At 45.3% G+C, this 12,790-nt stretch overlaps 1 pseudogene; it reads right to left on the minus strand.

Annotated features, from left to right (window-relative positions):
* The window catches only part of LOC139025742 (divergent protein kinase domain 2B-like), a 29,844-nt pseudogene extending 26,910 nt beyond the window's left edge, over positions 1 to 2,934 (minus strand).
* Between the last annotated feature and the right edge of the window lie 9,856 nt (positions 2,935 to 12,790).

Below are 12,790 nucleotides of genomic sequence, written 5' to 3' on the forward strand. Positions count from 1 at the left end.
ACCCCCTCTCAGTCTTCACCCACTGACTGAATTGTTTCTTCCCAGGGCTGTGTGTTCAGTCTCAGGGTCTTTGACTGTGTCCCCTATGATAAAATTATACAGCAGCTCATTCACCTATTTTCCATTCACATCCCAGGTCAACTCTACTCTAGGAGGAAGTGCTGTCTGCTGTGCATGGGGAAAGTGTGTTAGAGAGTGTATGTGACAGAGAGAATCACGTGATTTATGACACAGGTTTGTCTTCCCCAGTGGAAAAGTGTTAGCAGCTGAGTTACGACACACACACACAGACACACATGCGAACGTGTCACGCAATTCGCAGCTCACCAACCCACACACACACACACACACCACACACACACACACACAGCACACACACACACACACACACACACACACACACACACACACACCAACACACACACACACACACACACACACACACACACACACACACACACACACACACCACCCACACACACACACACACACACACACACACACACACACCATCTTACACTGCCTACTCTGTTTATCACATATCATTATGCCTAGTGCACCTTACCCCTATATATATACTACCTTCTCATTCCAGTATCCTGCACATTTAAACCATGGTTTTGGAACTTACCTGAATATACAGTGCCTTCAGAAAGTTATTCTTACCCTCAACTTATTCCACATTTGTTGTTTTACAGCCTGATAAAATCATGGATTAAATAGATTTTTCTCTCCACCCATCTCACACAATAATACCACACACAAATGACAAAGTAAAAACATGTTTAAAAATGTTGTAGCATTTATTGAAAATGAATTACAGAAAATATCCTTAATTTACATAAGATTCACACCCCTGAATCAATAAATGTAGAAAAAACCCATTGGCAGCGATTAAAGCTGTGAGTCTTTATGGGAAAAGTCTCTAAAAGTTTTGGACACCGGATTGTACAGAATTCTTAAAGCTATGTCCAAATGGTGTTGATCATTCCACACAAAAACCATTTCATGTCTTGCCATAGATTTTCAAGCAGATTTAGGTCAAACGTAATCGGCCACTCGGAAAAACATTCACTGTCTTTCTTGGTAAGCAACTCCAGTTAGATTTGGCCTTGTGTTTTAGGTATTTCCTGCTGAAAGGTGTCCGGCCACTCGCTCCGGGTTGAGCGACGTGGTCGCATTTCACACTTCGCGCGCTGTAGTATTACTTTTCATTAACATTTCATTATTAGTACGACGGTTTGATTTGTCTGATCTAAAATTCTTTTTAAGCTAGCTACATAGCCGTCTTTGTATCAAAGATAATTGTGTATTATCGTAATTATCGTAATATCGTAAATTCGTCGTCCTAACTAGTCAACACTGCTATCTGGCCAGCAGCTAGCCAGCTAGCCAACGTCCACCGTTCGACCGAATAGCAGCCACTGGTAGAAAACTATTACATTCAACGGAGCGACTTGATTAGGTAGTGTTACTAAGCTAATAGTTGTTCTTTGCTGTCTTCGTAATTTACCGAGGTTAGCTAGCCAGCTATTTGTCGTCCTCTTAACGTAGGAAACACTGCTAGCTAGCCAGCAGCTAGCCAGCTAGCCAACGTCTACCGAATAGCCGCACTGTAGAAAACTATTACATTCAACGAACGAAACTTGATTAGCGTAGTGTTAGCTAGCCCTACATAGTGTCTTTTGCTGTCTCGTATCCGAGATATTGTGTAGTTTAGATGGTAGTTTAGTTTAGAGTAATTATCGTAATTACCGAAGTTAGTAGCCAGCTATTCGTCCGTCCCTCTTAACGTTAGAAAACACTGCTAGCAGCCAGCAGCTAGCCAGCTACCCAACGGTCTACCGTCCTACCGAATAGCAGCCACTGTAGAGAACTAATTACGTTTACATTACATTACACGGAACGACTTGGTTAGGTGTAGTTAGCTAGCTACATAAGTTTGTCTTTGCTGTCAAGATAATTGTGTAGTTTTGAGTAATTGTCTAGGTTACCTATCCATTACCCGAGGTTACCTAGCCAGTCTACACTTTCAACTAGTCAACAACGAGAGGGTCGCGGAAGAGGGGGGCCACGGCAAGACAACCCCAAATGAGGAGAGGATCAGGAAAAAGGGAAAGCGGCCGAGGAAGCAGGCGGGAAGGAGAGGAGACGGACAGCAGAACAAAAAGAGAAAGAGAAAGCCAGCCCAGAACCCCGCCCGCGCGCCGCCCGGGCGACGCGCAAGAGCGCCAGCCCACAAACACCCGAGAAGAAAAGAGCAAAAGAGAGATGAGAGACAAACCAGAAGAGGACAAGAAGAGAGAGAGAAGAGAAAGACGAAGACGGCCCAACCAGCCCGAGAGCCAGAATGGAGAGAGACGAAGGAAAAGATACATGGCAAACAAGCCAAGAAGAGAACCAGGAAGAAGAAGGAGCCCGGGAGGGAAGGGAGGAGGAGCAAAGGAGGAAAGAAGAGAAGAAAGAGCCAAAGACGGAGGAGACAAAGGAAGAACAGAAGCAGAGGCAACGCAGGAAAGAGGAAAAAGAACGAACAAGAAGAGGAAAAGCTCGCCACTGGCTACTAGCCTAACTTCAGCCAGCACCGTATCGATTTGTAGTCAATAGATTTCTTTGCAACGTAAGTTTATACTTTCCTGACATCGAGACGTGTAGTACTTGTACAATTCGCAATCTCCTTGCATTACGTAGCAACATCTAATCTGTAGCCTGTCAACCTAGTGTCTGTCTATCCCTCTTCTCTCTCTCTGCATCCGACCAGCCAACAAAGCGCCTTATCACACACGCGCTCGGCCGCTGCCTACCGTGTGCCACAGCTCCCGCGACCCACTGACCCTTACGCTGTGACGTTCGCACGGGTGGCTCCGAGCCCACCACGGCAGGCCTCTGGAACTCCGAATCTGGACCGCCGGCCAACACACGGCAGAGATTCATCTCAGGCCTATGCTTCCCTCCAGTCCCTTCGGACTTCCCCCTTACCCGGCACTGACGGGATGAAACATGGGGACCACCACAGATAACACTGCTACTTCCTTACCGCCTGCTGCTTCTCGTACTGCCCACGTGTTCTCGCACACCAACGAGAAGAGCTATCTGGGTCAGCGGTTAGGTACAGCATATTGTGGACAGGCGAAAGAAGCACTGGGGATCCCTACATCCCTCCCGCAAGTGAACATTCTCTCTATTCTCCCCTGACCCATCTGTCTATCGCCTCCTTTGAAATCCATGCTGTCACAGTTACCAGCCCTTTCAAGCTTAAACATCCTTATCATTTATCGCCCCCCAGTTCCCTTTGGAGAGTTCATCAATGAGCTTAACGCCTTGATAAGCTCCTTTCCTGAGGATGGGCTCACGTCTCACATTCTGGTGACTTTAACCTCCGCCACGTCTACCTTTGACTCATTCTCTTCTGCCTCCTCTTTCCACTCCTCCCTTCTTGGACTCCACCCTCTTCCACCTTCCCCCTACTCACAGCAGGCAATACGCTGACCTCATCTACTAGATAGCTTTCTTCCACTAATCTCATTCAACCCCTCCAAGTCTCTGACCCCTACCTTGTATCCTTTTCCCTCTCGCTCTCATCTAACACTTTCCACACTGCCCCTACTCGATGTATCGCGCCGTCCCAACCTTCGCTGCTCTCTCCCCCCTACTCTCTCCTCTTTCCATCCTATTCATCTCTTCCTCTCGCAACTCTCCACCTATCTCCTGATTCTGCCTCTCAACCCTCCTCTCCTCCCTTTGCATTCCTTGACTCTCAAGTCCCCCTATCCTCCAGGCCGGCTCGCGTCCTCCCCTCCTGCTCCGTGGCTCGAGACTCATTGCGAGCTCACAGAAACAGGGCTCCGGGCAGCCGAGCGGAAATGGAGGAAACTCGCCTCCTCGGACCTGGCATCCTTTCATCCCCCTCTCTACATTCTCCCTCTTCTGTCTCTGCTGCTAAAGCCACTTTCTACCACTTCTAAATTCCAAGCATCTGCTCTAACCCTAGGAAGCTCTTTGCCACCTTCTCCTCCCTCCTGAATCCTCCTCCCCCTTCCCCCCCCCCCCCCCCCTCTCTCTCTCTCTTCTCGGATGACTTCGTCAACCATTTTGAAAAGAAGGTCGACGACATCCGATCCCGTTTGCTAAGTCAAACGACACCGCTGTTCTGGCACCACTGCCCACCCTGTGCTTTGACCTCTTTCTCCCCTCTCTCTCCAGATGAAAATCTCGCGTCTTGTTGAACGGCCGGCCGCCCAACACCCTGCCCGCTTGACCCTATCCCTCCTCTCTTCTCCAGCCATTCCGGAGCTTCTCCCCTACCTCACCTCGGCTCATCCACTCATCCTTGACCGTGGCTACGTCCCTTCTGCCTTCAAGAGAGCGAAAGTTTGCACCCTTCTGAAAAACCTTAGCACTCGATCCCTTGATGGTCAACAACTACAGACCAGTATCCCTTTCTTTCTTTTCTCTCCAAAACTCTTGAACGTGCCGTCCTTGGCCAAGCTCTCCGCTATCTCTCTCAGAATGACCTTCTTGATCCAAATCAGTTCAGGTTTCAAGGGACTAGTCATTCAACTGAGACTGCTCTTTCTCGTGTCACGAGGCGTCCGCACTGCCTAAAGCTAACTCTCTCTTCCTCTGCTCTCATCCTTCTAGCACCTATCCGCTGCCTTTGATACTGTAACCATCAGAGTCTCCTCTCCACCCTCTCCGAGTTGGGCATCTCCGGCGCGGGCCCACGCTTGGATTGCGTCCTACCTGACAGTCCTCCTACCAGGGGCGCTACACCCAAACAAGGGCACTGCGTTCATCCACCTCTGGCCTGCTCGCCTCCCTACCTCTGAGGAAGTACAGCTCCCGCTCAGCCCAGTCAAAACTGTTCGCTGCTCTGGCACCCCAATGGTGGAACAAATTCCCCACGACGCCAGGTCAGCGGAATCAATCACCACCTTCCGGAGACACCTGAAACCCCACCTCTTTAAGGAATACCTAGGATAGGATAAAGTAATCCTTCTAGATGCACTATTGTAAAGTGGTTGTTCCACTGGATATCATAAGGTGAATGCACCAACTTGTAAGTCGCTCTGGATAAGAGCGTCTGCTAAATGACTTAAATGTAAATGTAATGTAAATGAAAGGTGAACTCATCTCCCAGTGTCTGGTGGAAAGCAGACTGAACCAGGTTTTCCTCTAGGATTTTGCATGTGCTTAGATCCATTCCGTTTCTTTTTTATTCAGAAAAACTTCCCTGTCCTCAACAATTACAAACATACCCATAACATGATGCAGCCACCACCATGCTTGAAAATATGGATTGTGATATTCAATAATGTGTTGTTTTGGATTTGCCCCAAACATTACACTTTGTAATCAGGACAAAGTGAATTGCTTTACCACATTTTTTGCAGTATTACTTTAGTGCCTTGTGGCAAACAGGATGCATGTTTTGGAATATTTTTATTCTGTACAGGCTTCCTTCTGTACACTCTGTCTATTAGGTTAATATTGTAGAGTAACTACAATGTTGTTGATCCATCCTCAGTTTTCTCCTATCAAATACAGTTGAAGTCAGAAGTTTACATACACCTTAGCCAAATACATTTAAACTCAGTTTTTTCACAATTCCTGACATTTAATCCTAGTAAAAATGCCCTGTTTTAGGTCAGTTAGGATCACCACTTTATTTTAAGATTGTGAAATGTCAGAATAATAGTAGAGAGAATGATTTATTTCAGCTTTTATTTCTTCCATTACAAGTAGGTCAGAAGTTTACATACACTCAAAAATATTTGGTAGCATTGCCTTTAAATTGTTGAACTTGTGTCAAACGTTTTGGGTAGCCTTCCACAAGCTTCCCACAATATGTTGGGTGAATTTTGGCACATTCCTCCTGACAGAGCTGGTGTAACTGAGTCCGGTTTGTAGGCCTCCTTCCTCACACACGCTTTTTCAGTTCTGCTCACAAATTTTCTTGAGGATTTGAGGTCAGGGCTTTGTGATGGCCACTCAAATACCTTGACTTTGTTGTCCTTAGGCCATTTCGCCACAAAATTGGAAGTATGTTTGGGGTCATTGTCCATTTGGAAGACCCATTTGCGACCAAGCTTTAACTTCCTGACTGATGTCTTGAGATGTTGCTTCAATATATCCACATAATTCTCCGGCCTCATTAAGCCATCTATTTTCTGAAGTGCACCAGCCTCTCCTGCAGCAAAGCACCCCACAACATGATGCTGCCACCCCCGTGCTTCACGGGTTGGGATGGTGTTCTTCGGCTTGCAAGCATCCCCCTTTTTCCTCCAAGACATAACGATGGTCATTATGGCCAAACAGTTCTATTTTGTTTCATCAGACCAGAGGACATTTCTCCAAAAAGTACGATCTTTGTCCCCATGTGCAGTTGCAAACCATAGTCTGGCTTTTTTATGCGGTTTTGAGCAGTGGCCTCTTCCTTGCTGAGCGGCCTTTCAGGTTATGTTGATATAGAACTCGTTTACTATGGTAATAGATACTTTGTGTACCCGTTCCTCCAGCATCTTCACAAGGTCCTTGCTGTTGTTTCTGGGATGATTTGCACTTTTCGCCACCAAAGTACGTTCATCACTAGGGAGAGAACGCATCTCCTTCCTGAGCGTATGACGCCTGCATTGGTCCCATGTGATTTAACTTGCGCACTATTTGTTTGTACAGATGCACGTGTACCTTCAGTTAATTGCTCCCAAGGATGAACCAGACTTGTGTAGGGCTTGGCTGATTCTTTTGATTTTCCCAATGTCAAGAAGAGCACTGAGTTTGAAGGTAGGCCTAGAAATACATCCACAGGTACACCTCCATTTGACTCAAATGATGTCAATTAGCCTATCAGAAGCCTCTAAAGCCATGACATCATTTTCTGGACTTTTCCAAGCTGTTTAAAGGCACAGTCAACTTAGTGTATCTTTTGACCCACTGGAATTGTGATACACTGAATTATAAGTGAAATAATCTGTCTGTAAACAATTGTTGGAAAAATTACTTGTGTCATGCACAAAGTAGATGTCCTAACCGACTTGCCAAAACTATAGTATGTTAACAAGAAATTTATGGAGTGGTTGAAAAACGATTTTTAATGACTCCAACATAAGTGTATGTAAACTTCCGACTTCAACTGTAAATATTTTAATGTCACCATTGGCCTCATGGTAAAATCCCTGAGCAGTTTCCTTCCTCTTCGGCAACTGAGTTAGATTGGAAGCCTGTATCCTTGTAGCAGCTGGGTGTATTGAAACACCATTCAAAGTGTAATTAATAACTTGCTCAAAAGGATATTCAATGACCACTTTAAAAATGTTTTACCCGTCTTCTTTGCGAGACACTGGAAAACCTCCCTGGTCTTTGTGGTTGAATCCGTGTCTGCTGTTCTTGTGCACGTGAAATTCAAACTTGAAACTTGAAAGGGGCTACCAGGAATACCTGCATTGGCTCTCTTGCACTGACTGCACACACACACTGTTCTCTATCCACAAACTCAAACTGACGCCCCCCCACCCCCCCCGAAGCACGTGACAAATAATATTTGATTTGACACACACAAACACACCACATTAAAATCCTGACTAAACGAGCTGACAATCACCACAGCTTCCTGTCATGTGCTCCTTATTTTCAACATACCATTTTTCTTCCCCTCTTCCTCTTTATCCCCCCATCTCTCCCTCTCTTCCACACCCTCTTCCCCTCTCTCCGACCGCCCTCCTTTCCCCACTTTCAGTATTGCTCAACTGTTCCTCTCTGCCTCATAGTGTGAATGAATGAAGAAATGACCCTTGTCACATGATGTGGGTCTGTGAGGTCATAGACTTCTCTCTCTGTGACACATTCTGCACGGTCAGGGTTTTCCCTGCATGGAAATGGAATGTGTTGAGGGAATATTCTACAGAACCGCTTCGTGGTGGTTCTGCATCGGTGGCAATTTGAACCCTTGTCAATAGAGAGGTTAAAGCTGAAGATGAACCCTGGGGGTCATCCGTTGGGGTCAAGGGTCAGAGGTGAACTATCGCCACAACAATCTGACAGACAGACTCCCAAAGGCGTGTAGCCTACGGGCCTGACCAAATATAGAGACCCACAACCACACCACATCACAGGACAGTGACGGCATGGACTCAAAGTAGATGTCACCATAGCAATAAGTCTATCGGATAGTTCACCTTTGACACTTGACCTCTAGTGACATACCCTAGGGGACACCAGGGGTTGATGACATCATCCGACCGCAGTCTCCAGTGCCAGGCGGGCAGCGTCAGCATAGCTGGATGTGACTAATGGAAAGATAAAGGTCTTTTTTGTGGAATATCAGTGCGCTAAAGTTGACACAGTCATCAACACGCATGACTGAGACATTCATTCAGGAAAGATAAATAGAGAATGGGGGTTAGTGGAAGACAGAGAGGGAAAGAATCAGAAAGAAAGAGAGAGAGAGAGAAAGAGAGGGATATAGAAAATATATATACAGAGAGAGATAGAGAGAGAGAGAGAGAAAGTGAGAGAGAGAAAGTGAGAGAGATAGAAAATATATATACAGAGAGAGAGAAAGAGAGAGAGAGAAAGTGAGAGAGATAAAACATATATAGAGAGAGAGAAAAGAGGAGAGATCTAACTGTGATTATTTCCCTACAGAACTGGTGTGCCTAATCCTAATTGGGTGACTTATTTCACTACAGAACTGCGTGCGCCCTAATCCTAGACTGTGACTTATTCTCAACAGAACTGGTGCGCCCTAATCTATACTGTGACTTATTTCACACTACAGAACTGGTGCCGCGCCATAACATCTACTGGTGACGTTCTTCACACAAGAACTGGTGCGCCCTAATCCTAACCTGTGACTTCATCTTCACTACAGAACTGGTGCGCCCTAATCCAACTGTGACTTATTTCACTACACGAAATGGTGTGCTAATCCTAACTGTGACGTATTTCACTACAGTAACTGGGCGCGCCTAATCCTACACTGTGACTTCATTTCACCTACAGAGATTGGTGTGCCTACATCTAACTGTGACTATTTCACTATACGAACTGGTGCGCCCTAAGTGCTAACTGCTGACTTATTCTCTACACGAGAACTGGTGCTGCCCTAATCCTAACTGAGATATTTCACTACAGAACTGGTGCGCCTAATCCACACTGTGATTATTGTCACGTACAGATCTGGTGTCCTAAATCTCAACTGTGACATTTCACTAACATGACACTGGTGCGCCCTAATCCATAACTGTGACTTATTCTCACTACAGAACTGGTGCGCTAATCCTAATGTGACTCTAGTTCACTACAGATGGGTGTGCCTTAACCTACTGTGACTTTTTTCACTACAGAACTGGTGCGCCCTAATCTAACTGTGACTGTAGATTTCACTACTAGAACTGGTGGCCCTAATCCTAACTGGTGCTTATTTCACTACAGAACCTGGTGCGCCCTAACCTAACTGTGACCCTTATTTCACTACAGAACTGGTGCGCCTAATCCTAACTGTGACTTATTTCACTACAGAACTGGTGTGCCTAATCCTATGTGACTTATTTCAGTAACCAGAAACTGGGTGGCCTAATCCAACTGTGCTTTTTCACTACCGAATGGTGCCCTAATCTAACTGTGACTTATTTCACTACAGAACTGTGTCCTAATCTAACTCGTGACTTATTCACTACAGAACTGGTGCGCCCTAAATGCTACTGTGACTTATTTCACTACGAACTGTGCGCCACTAATCCTACTGTGACTTATTTCACTACAGAACTGGTGCGCCCTAATCCCTACATGGTGACTTATTTCACTAACAGAACTGGTGCGCGCTAATCCTAATGGTGACTTGTATTTCACTACAGAACTCGGGCGCCCTAATCCTAAACTGTGACTATTTCAGCTCAGAACCTGGTGCGGCCTAACCTAATGTGACTTATTCACTACACGAACTGGTTGCCCTAATCCTACTGTGACTTATCTTTCACTACAGAACTGGTGCGCCCTAATCTAAACTGTGACTTATTTCACTACAGAACTGGTGCACCCTAATCCTAACTGTGACTTATTTCACTAGCAGGAACTGGTGCGCCCTACATCCCTAACTGTGACTCTGTTCACTACAGAACTCGGTGCGCCCTAATCTAACTGTGACTTATTTCACTACAAGAACTGGTGCCGCGGCCCGTAACTCTAACTGTGACTTTATTTCACTACAGAACTGGTGCGCCTACTCCTAACTTCTGGTGACTTATTTATCACTACAGAACTGGCTGCGCCTAACCTAACTTGTGACTTATTTCACTACAGAATGGTGCGACCTAATCCTACTGTGACTTGATTTCACTACAGAACTGGTGCGCCCTAACCTGAACTGTGACTATTTCATACAGAAGCTGGTGGCCCTAATCTAACTGTGACTTATTTCACTACAGAATGGTGCGCCTAATCCTAACGGTGGACTTAATTTCAACTACAGAACTGGTGCGCCCTATCTAACTGTGATCTATTTTCACTACAAGCACTGGTGCGCCCTAATCTAACTGTGACTTATGTTCACTACAGAACTGGTGTGCCCTACATCTACGTGACTTTATTTTTCACTACAGAACTGGTGTGCCTAATTCCTAACTGTGCTTATTCACTAACAGAACTGGTTGCGCCCTACATCCTAACTGTGCTCTTATATTTCCACTACAGAACTGGTGTGCCCTTAATCCTAAAATGTGACTTATCTTCACTACAGAACTGGTGCGCCTAATCTAACTAGTGACTTATTTCACTAAAGAACTGTGCGCCTAGGATCCTAACTGTGACTTATTTCACTACAGAACCTGTGGCGCCTACATTCTGAAGTGACTTATTTCACTACAGAACTGTGCGTCCCTAACTCACTGTGACTTTATTCACTACAAACTGGTGCGCCCTAATCCTAACTTGTGCTAAAAAATATTTCACTACAGAACTGGTGCGCCTAATCCCTAACTGTGACCTTATTGTCACTACAAGAACTGGTGCGCCTATCCTAATTGGTGACTCTATTGTCACTACAGAACTGGTGCGCCCTAATCCTAACTGTGACTTATTTACGAAAGAACTGGTGCACCCTAATCCTAACTGTGACCTTATTTCCCACTACAGCAATGGTCGCGCCCAATCCTAACTGTGGACTTTATTTCAACTACAGACATGGTGGCCCCTAAATCTAACTGTGACCTTATTTCACTAACAGAACTGGTGCGCCTATATCTAACTGTGATTTTTCGACTACAGAACTGGTGCGCCCTAATCAACTGTGACTTATTACTACAGAACTGGTGCGCCTAATCCTAACTGTGAATTATTTCCAGCTACAGAACTGGTGCACCTATCCGAACTGTGATTATCTTCAACTACAGAAACTGTGCGCTAGAATCCTTAACTTGAACTTTATTTCACTAACAGAACTGGTGCGCCCTAATCCCAACTGTGACGTACTCGAATGTTTTGCAATTGATCACCGCCACGGAGACTTAAATGGTGAATTACCAAACATTACAGGTCTTTTTTGCTTTGGTACTATTTCAACAAGTATGCTGGTACATTTTCAGAATCCAAACTGGTCCCACTTGTAACGCACGCCAGTCTTTCATTCCTAACTACCTGTTCATTTGTGTATTAACTTGGATTGTTAACAATCTCTCACACACAAGCAGAAGGGTTCGTACGCAGCCCAGAATCACAGTCACCAGTGAAATACACAATCGGTTACATCAGAGCAGCAAGATTGTGCCAACCAGTGAATCCAACAACCATTGTAAAATACCAACCGCATATTTATGTTTATTTAGTTTCCTTTTTGTGCTTTAAACCATTTGCACAATCGGTCTAAACACTTTATACTAGGCATAAAACTGAATTATGAATGTTTTCTTCCTTTGGAACTTCGTGTGGAGTTAATTGTTACTGTTAATCTTTATGTTATTTCAATTTTGTTTTATTTTCTACTTCACTTGGCTTGGCAATGTAACATACTAGATTTTCCAATGCACAATAAAGCCTTTAAATTGACTTGAAATTGAGAGAGACGAGAGAGAACTTGTCCATTATCTTTATATGGGTGTGTGGTTTCAGAAGTTTAACACACAGTATCTGAGTACATAGTGTGTACTCAGAGCTACTGCTTATTTGTAATAAATCTCCTCTTTTCCCTCTCTCCTTTCTCTCGTCTCTTCTCTCTTCTCTCTCTTCTCTCCTCTCTCTCTTCTCCGTCTCTCTCTCTCTCTCTTTCTCTCTTCTTTCGTCCATCTCTTCTTTCTCTCTCCTTTCCTTCTCTCTTTCTCATCCATCTCTCTCTCAATCTTTCTCTCTCCTCTCTTCTCTCTGTTCGTCCTCTTCTCCTTCTCTCTCCGCCCTCCTCTACTCCATCCCCGATCCCCTCTTCTTTCTCTCTCCTCTCTCGTTTCTCGTCCTCTCCTATATTGTTTCTTCTTCTGTTCAACATCTCTATAATTATGTTTTTTTATCCGTCCACTTTCTCTCCCCCTCCCTCCCCCTGTCTTCTCTCTCGTCTTCTCGCTCGTCTCATCTCCTCCTTCCTCTCCCTCTCTCTCTCTCCTTCTCTCCTCCCTGCTCCTTCCTCTCTTCCTCTCTTCTCCTCCTCCGACTCTTTCTCTCCCTCCTCCATCCCTTTTCCCCTCTTCTCTTCTCCCCTCTCCCCCCTCTCCTCCTCCCTCTTCCTCCCCTTCTTCTCTCTCTCCTGTATATTACTATTTTCCTATCTCTCTCCTCTCCACATCCCCTCAGACTTTCCTTTCTCTCG

This window comes from Salvelinus sp. IW2-2015, unplaced genomic scaffold, assembly GCF_002910315.2.
Source record: "Salvelinus sp. IW2-2015 unplaced genomic scaffold, ASM291031v2 Un_scaffold3206, whole genome shotgun sequence".
Classification (NCBI taxonomy): Eukaryota; Metazoa; Chordata; class Actinopteri; order Salmoniformes; family Salmonidae; genus Salvelinus; species Salvelinus sp. IW2-2015.